Raw genomic sequence first — 5,811 nt, 5'->3', positions numbered from 1 at the left:
TCGCTCGAAAAGCACAAGGCCACAGGGGAATGCTCCGGACTTGCGAGATATATTGGAGGATAGGGCAAGACAATCAAGATCGATCTATGGATCACGTGGACGCCCCACGATACGTGACGATTAACGTCACCCCGGACACAGTAAGTCCGGCCGGGCCGAACACAACAGACAAAGCTCTTTTGAGCTCCGTCGCGATATCGCCCAGTACAGAGGCGCCGCACACCCACTATGCTTCACAGATGAACTAATGGATCATCAAATCCCCGAAGGGTTTAAACCCGTTAATATAGAATCTTACGATGGCACAACAGACCCCGCGGTTTGGATCAAAGACTATCTCCTCCACATCCATATGGCCCGCGGTGACGATCTTCACGCCATCAAATATCTCCCCTCAAGCTTAAAGGACCAGCCCGGCATTGGCTTAACAGCTTGCCAGCAGAGTCAATTGGTAGTTGGGAAGACCTGGAAGCCGCATTTCTCGATAACTTCCAAGGCACGTATGTGCGACCACCAGACGCTAATGACCTAAGCCACATAATTCAGCAGCCAGACGAATCGGCCAGAAAATTCTGGACACGGTTCTTAACCAAGAAAAACCAAATCGTCGACTGTCCGGATGCGGAGGCCCTTGCTGCCTTCAAGCATAATATCCGCGACGAGTGGCTTACCCGGCACCTGGGACAGGAAAAGCCGAAATCCATGGCAGCCCTCACATCACTCATGACCCACTTCTGTGCGGGTGAGGACAGCTGGCTAGCACGCATCAACAACCTCAGCAAACATTCTGGCAGTCCGGATACCAAGGACCGTAATGGCAGGCCGCGTCGTAACAAAAACAAACGCCGCATTAACGGCGACAACAGTGAAGATACGGCAGTCAAGGCCGGATTCAGAGGCTCTAAACCCGGTCAACGGAAAAAGCCATTCAAAAGAACTACTCAGGGTCCGTCCAATTTGGATCGAATTCTCGACCGCTTGTGCCAGATACATGGCATCCCTGAAAAGCCAGCTAACCACACCAACAGGGACTGTTGGGTATTCAATCAGGCAGGAAAGTTAATTGCCGAAAACAGCGACAAGGGGCTGCATAGCGATGACGAGGAAGAGACCCGACCGCCGAACAATAGAGGACAGAAGGGTTTCCCCCACAGGTACGGACGGTGAACATGATATATGCAACGCACATACCCAAAAGGAAGCGGAAGCGTGCACTCAGGTATGTATACGCGATGGAGCCAGTTGCCCCGAAGTTCAATCCATGGTCCTCCTGCCCGATCACTTTTGACCGAAGGGACCACCCCACCAGCATTCGCCATGGTGGATTCGCCGCATTGGTTCTAGACCCAATCATCGATGGATTTCACCTCACCAGAGTCCTGATGGACGGTGGCAGCAACCTGAACCTGCTTTATCAGGACACAGTGCGCAAAATGGGCATAGACCCCTCAAGGATTAAACCTACCAAGACGACCTTTAAAGGCGTCATACCAGGTGTAGAAGCCAATTGTACAGGCTCAGTTACACTGGAAGTGGTCTTCAGATCCCTGGATAACTTCCGAAGCGAGGAGTTAATCTTCGACATAGTCCCGTTCCGCAGCGGCTATCATGCCTTGCTCGGACGTACCGTGTTCGCAAAGTTCAACGCGGTGCCGCACTACGCATACCTCAAGCTCAAGATGCCAGGCCCTCGAGGAGTCATCACGGTCAACGGAAACACTGAACGCTCCCTCCGAATGGAGGAACATACAGCGGCTCTCGTGGCAGAAGTACAAAGCAGCCTCTTAAGGCAATTCTTGAGTCCGGCCGTTAAGCGGCCGGACATAGCCAAGCGCGCCCGGAGTAACCTACAACAAGACCACCTGGCACGTTCCGAGCACGCGTAGCAGTGCGGCCCCAACCCCAGCCCCTGTAAAACGTCAAGACAGGTCCTTCGCGTATACCATTACGCTCTGAAGATACCATGGGCATGGGGAGAGGGGCGCGACCACGATAGGCCCAGACTGCGGTTCAACCACACCAGGGGCTCTCAAGTGTGTCGTTCTTTTTTTTCTTTTTCTTTCTTTCTATTTTTTACCCGCAGGACTCTGTTCGTCAGAGGCCCTGTCCGGCAATAGACCTGCTGAACTCACGATGCAACAGCCAGGGAAGAAGAAAGGCTACAGCAAATATTCAGGTGGTCTCCATTACGAGCATTAAATCTGTTTTATGTACCATTCCGAAGCCTACCCCTGGAGGGGGACATTTTTTACAGTCCCATCCCTTGCTTATCGCACCATTTGTATCATTCTGCACTTATAGCAGTTTTTCTTGAATAAGTAATGCAACGTCCTTTTGCTTCCAATTGCATTTCTCCTTTATACATATGTTCATTTATGACATTAAGCATCCATACGTTTTGGTAAGGCTAAATACACCAGGGGCTTATGTTTCCCGCATCATGGTGTGATAAGTCCGAACACTTTCACAAGTGCGGCACCCCGAACTTATAGCACTATATGCATCAGCTCCGAATCATGCCTTGGGTCAATAGTTGGGTTTGCCCGGCTCCCATGTTTTGTTGCCTTACGTTCCGTTGTATCGGCTAAGGTAGCACTGGGAGAACCACTGCGATTGCGCCCCAGTTGAGCTGGGTTAACGCCTCAGTGGAGAAAGCTAAAACTGATCGTCATGATGAGGCAAGAGCTGGTCGTTGTTCGAGAGGTTTTTGCGAGTCCTTAAAGACTTATGCCGCTTAGCGCGAGGAACCGGATTTTGTCCGGCCCAGGCGTGGATAGCGCCCCAAATTCGGCCTTCCGAAGACTAGGGGCTTCACCGAAATTTAAAATTATAGAATTCTATGGCTAAGTGAGAGTGTTCAAGCACTATAAGTCCGGTTTCCTTGTTCGTTGCGTTGAGCGCCTCCCTAGATGGACCCAAATATGGGAACAAGAGCGCTCAAATTTATCCCGAACACCCCAGCACTCGTGGCGTGGGGGCTGAAGCTGACGACTTGCCATCTCTCAGATTTGATAAACAGCCGCACAGAAGGTAATATTTTAAATTAAAAAGCGTTGCTTCGTGCAAATGAACTAAGTTTTCAGCGCACAGGATAACAAAATGCGAGTCTACTGAAATATTACATCTTTTGAGCACTCACCCGCAATAGTGCGGGCGCCCTTCAGCACACTCTTATAATACATCTCGGGCGTGTGATGATCCTTGCCCTCTGGTGGGGGGTCCGTCACAAGCTTCTGGGCATCCATCTTGCCCCAGTGCACCTTTGCGCGGGCAAGGGCACCCACGGGCACGCATCCACCAGCCGCCGCACCAGGCCGAAGTAGCTCCCAGGCATAGCCTCCTTAGGCCACAGCCGAACTATGAGGCCCTTCATGGCCTGTTCGGCCGCCTTGTGGAGCTCGACCAGCTGCTTCAGCTGGTCGCTAACGGGCACCGAATGTCCGGCCTTAGCATACTGAGACCAGAAGACCTTCTCCGTAGAGCTCCCCTCCTTGGCCCGGTAGAATGTGGCAGCATCGGACACGCTGCGAGGAAGATCTGCGAACGCTCCTGGAGAGCTCCGAATTCGGGTAAACGACAGGTAATTAACACTCACATGCTTACTTTGCATTAAAAATGCCTTACCCGCTGCTATTTTCTTTACCGCCTCGATCTCCTGGAGGGCCTTGTAGGCTTCGGCCTTAGCGGCTTTGGCACTCTCAAGAGCCGTTGCAAGCTCAGACTCTTGAGTCTTCGAGTCACGCTCCAGGCTCTCATGTTTCTTCCTGAGATCCTAGAGCTCTTGTTGTACCTCCGCCACCCGCGCCTCCTGTTTCTCTCGCTCGGTGCGCTCCGCAGCCGCATTGCGTTCGGCCGCGGCCACCGCCTCTTTCAGGGTCGCCACCTCGTTAGTGGCCCCTGCAATACCCACGTTATCCTCGTCATTCTTTTTGCAACCAAAATCCTTTTCTGTAAGGTGCAATTTTAATAAGGTGTTACTCACCTTCCTTGTCCTCGAGCTGCTTCTTGGCACATCCGAGCTCGTTCTTGGACCGCTCGAGGTTCTTCTTCAAAGTATCGACCTCCGCAGTCAGTGCGGCAGAGGTCAGCAGTGCAGCCTGCAATCCCATATTGACATATTTTTCATGACTCCTGCGTATATCTTATTAGATCCTTAGTCCGGCTTTTCTTTCCAAACACCGACCCGAGCATCAGGGGCTACTGTCTATGCGGTACCATTTTATACATATTGAAATTCTTACCTCAAAGCCTGTTAGAAGGCTCCTGCAGGCTTCGTTCAGCCCGCTCTTGGCGAGCTGCACCTTCTGAATCACCGCACTCATAACAGTGCGGTGTACCTCTTCAATAGAGGCGCCGTTGAGCGCCTCCAGCAAATTATCCGGCACCTCCGGTTGGACGGAGGCAGCCGGCGTCACGGTCTTGCCCTTCTTGCGAAGGTGTCGCCCGCCGGACTCCAGAGCCACTGTGGGTTCCGGAGCCGAGTCTGGTGCAAAGTCCGGAAGGTTGTCCTGCGACACCTCCGGGGCCTCCTCCTCCTGGCGGGTCCCTTCCTGGGATCCCACCTCGGCGTGGTCCGTGTCCCGGGGGGTGGAGGCGGTCGGAAGAGAATCCATATCCGACGCACCTAAGGACCCGCTCGACGAAGCAGGGAGATCATCCTTGGGCGGACTATAGGGATGTATGCGGCATTAGAAAGACATTGCGTGGCAAAGAAAAAAGATAAACCATGAAGTTATTCGGGAGTCCGGATACTCACGATCTCGCCAGGGGCTTGGCCCTTGGAGGCCAGTCCTCGTCGTCGTCACTGGCGTTGGCAGAGCAGTCCGGGGGAAGAGTTTTTCCCCTCTTGGACCCATCGGCCTCCCTTGTTGGGGAGGCCTTCCTTTTCTTCTCTCCCCCCGCTGGGGAAGAGGCTTTCTCTTCTCCTCCTCACCTTGGTGAGAGGAGTCGGCCTCGGATTCATCATCCGATAGCACCTGAAAACGGGAACTCTTCCGAGTCCCCGTGGCCTTCTTCTTGGCCTTCTTCTCCGGCACCACATGGGGTGCCGGAGCCAGCAGCCCCGTCAAACGGGCGTCCGCTGGATCCTCTGGCAATGGGGCCGGACAGATAGCCTGTGCGGCCTTCTTCAGCCAATCCTGTCAAATGAAAGGGAGTTTAGATCCCGCATAGAGTCAAACTATGGAAAACACGTGTCCCTTAAAGGAAAGAATCACTTACCTCATCAGCTGGACGCTCCAAGCTGAATCCGCGATCTTCGGTAGCGGATGCGGGAGCCTCGGCGCCCTTGAACAGCACCTTCCAGACATCTTCGTACGTAGTGTCGAAGAGCCCCTTCAGAATCTGGTGCTGCGCCGGATCGAACTCCCACATGTTGAAGCCCCGTCGTTGGCATGGGAGAATTTGGCGGATGAGCATGACCTGGACTACATTGACAAGCTTGAGCTTCTTGTCCACCAGCTTTTGGACGCAGGCTTGGAGTCCGGTCAGCTCCTCCGAATCACCCCAAATCCGGCCACTCTCTTTCCAGGAGGTAAGCCGTGTGGGGATGCCGGATCTGAATTCGGGGGCCGCTGCCCAATCAGGGTCACGCGGCTCGGTGATGTAAAACCACCCCGATTGCCACCCCTTGATGGTTTCCACAAAGGTGCCCTCCAGCCACGTAACGTGGGACATCCTGCCCACCATGGCGCCTCCGCACTCCGCTTGGGTGCCCTTCACAACCTTCGGCTTGACACTGAAGGTCTTGAGCTACAAGCCGAAGTGGGGCTGGATGCAGAGAAAGGCCTCACACACGATGATAAACGCCGA

Source organism: Triticum dicoccoides, chromosome 5B (assembly GCF_002162155.2).
Source record: "Triticum dicoccoides isolate Atlit2015 ecotype Zavitan chromosome 5B, WEW_v2.0, whole genome shotgun sequence".
Classification (NCBI taxonomy): domain Eukaryota; kingdom Viridiplantae; phylum Streptophyta; class Magnoliopsida; order Poales; family Poaceae; genus Triticum; species Triticum dicoccoides.
This window is presented reverse-complemented; position numbering follows the sequence as displayed.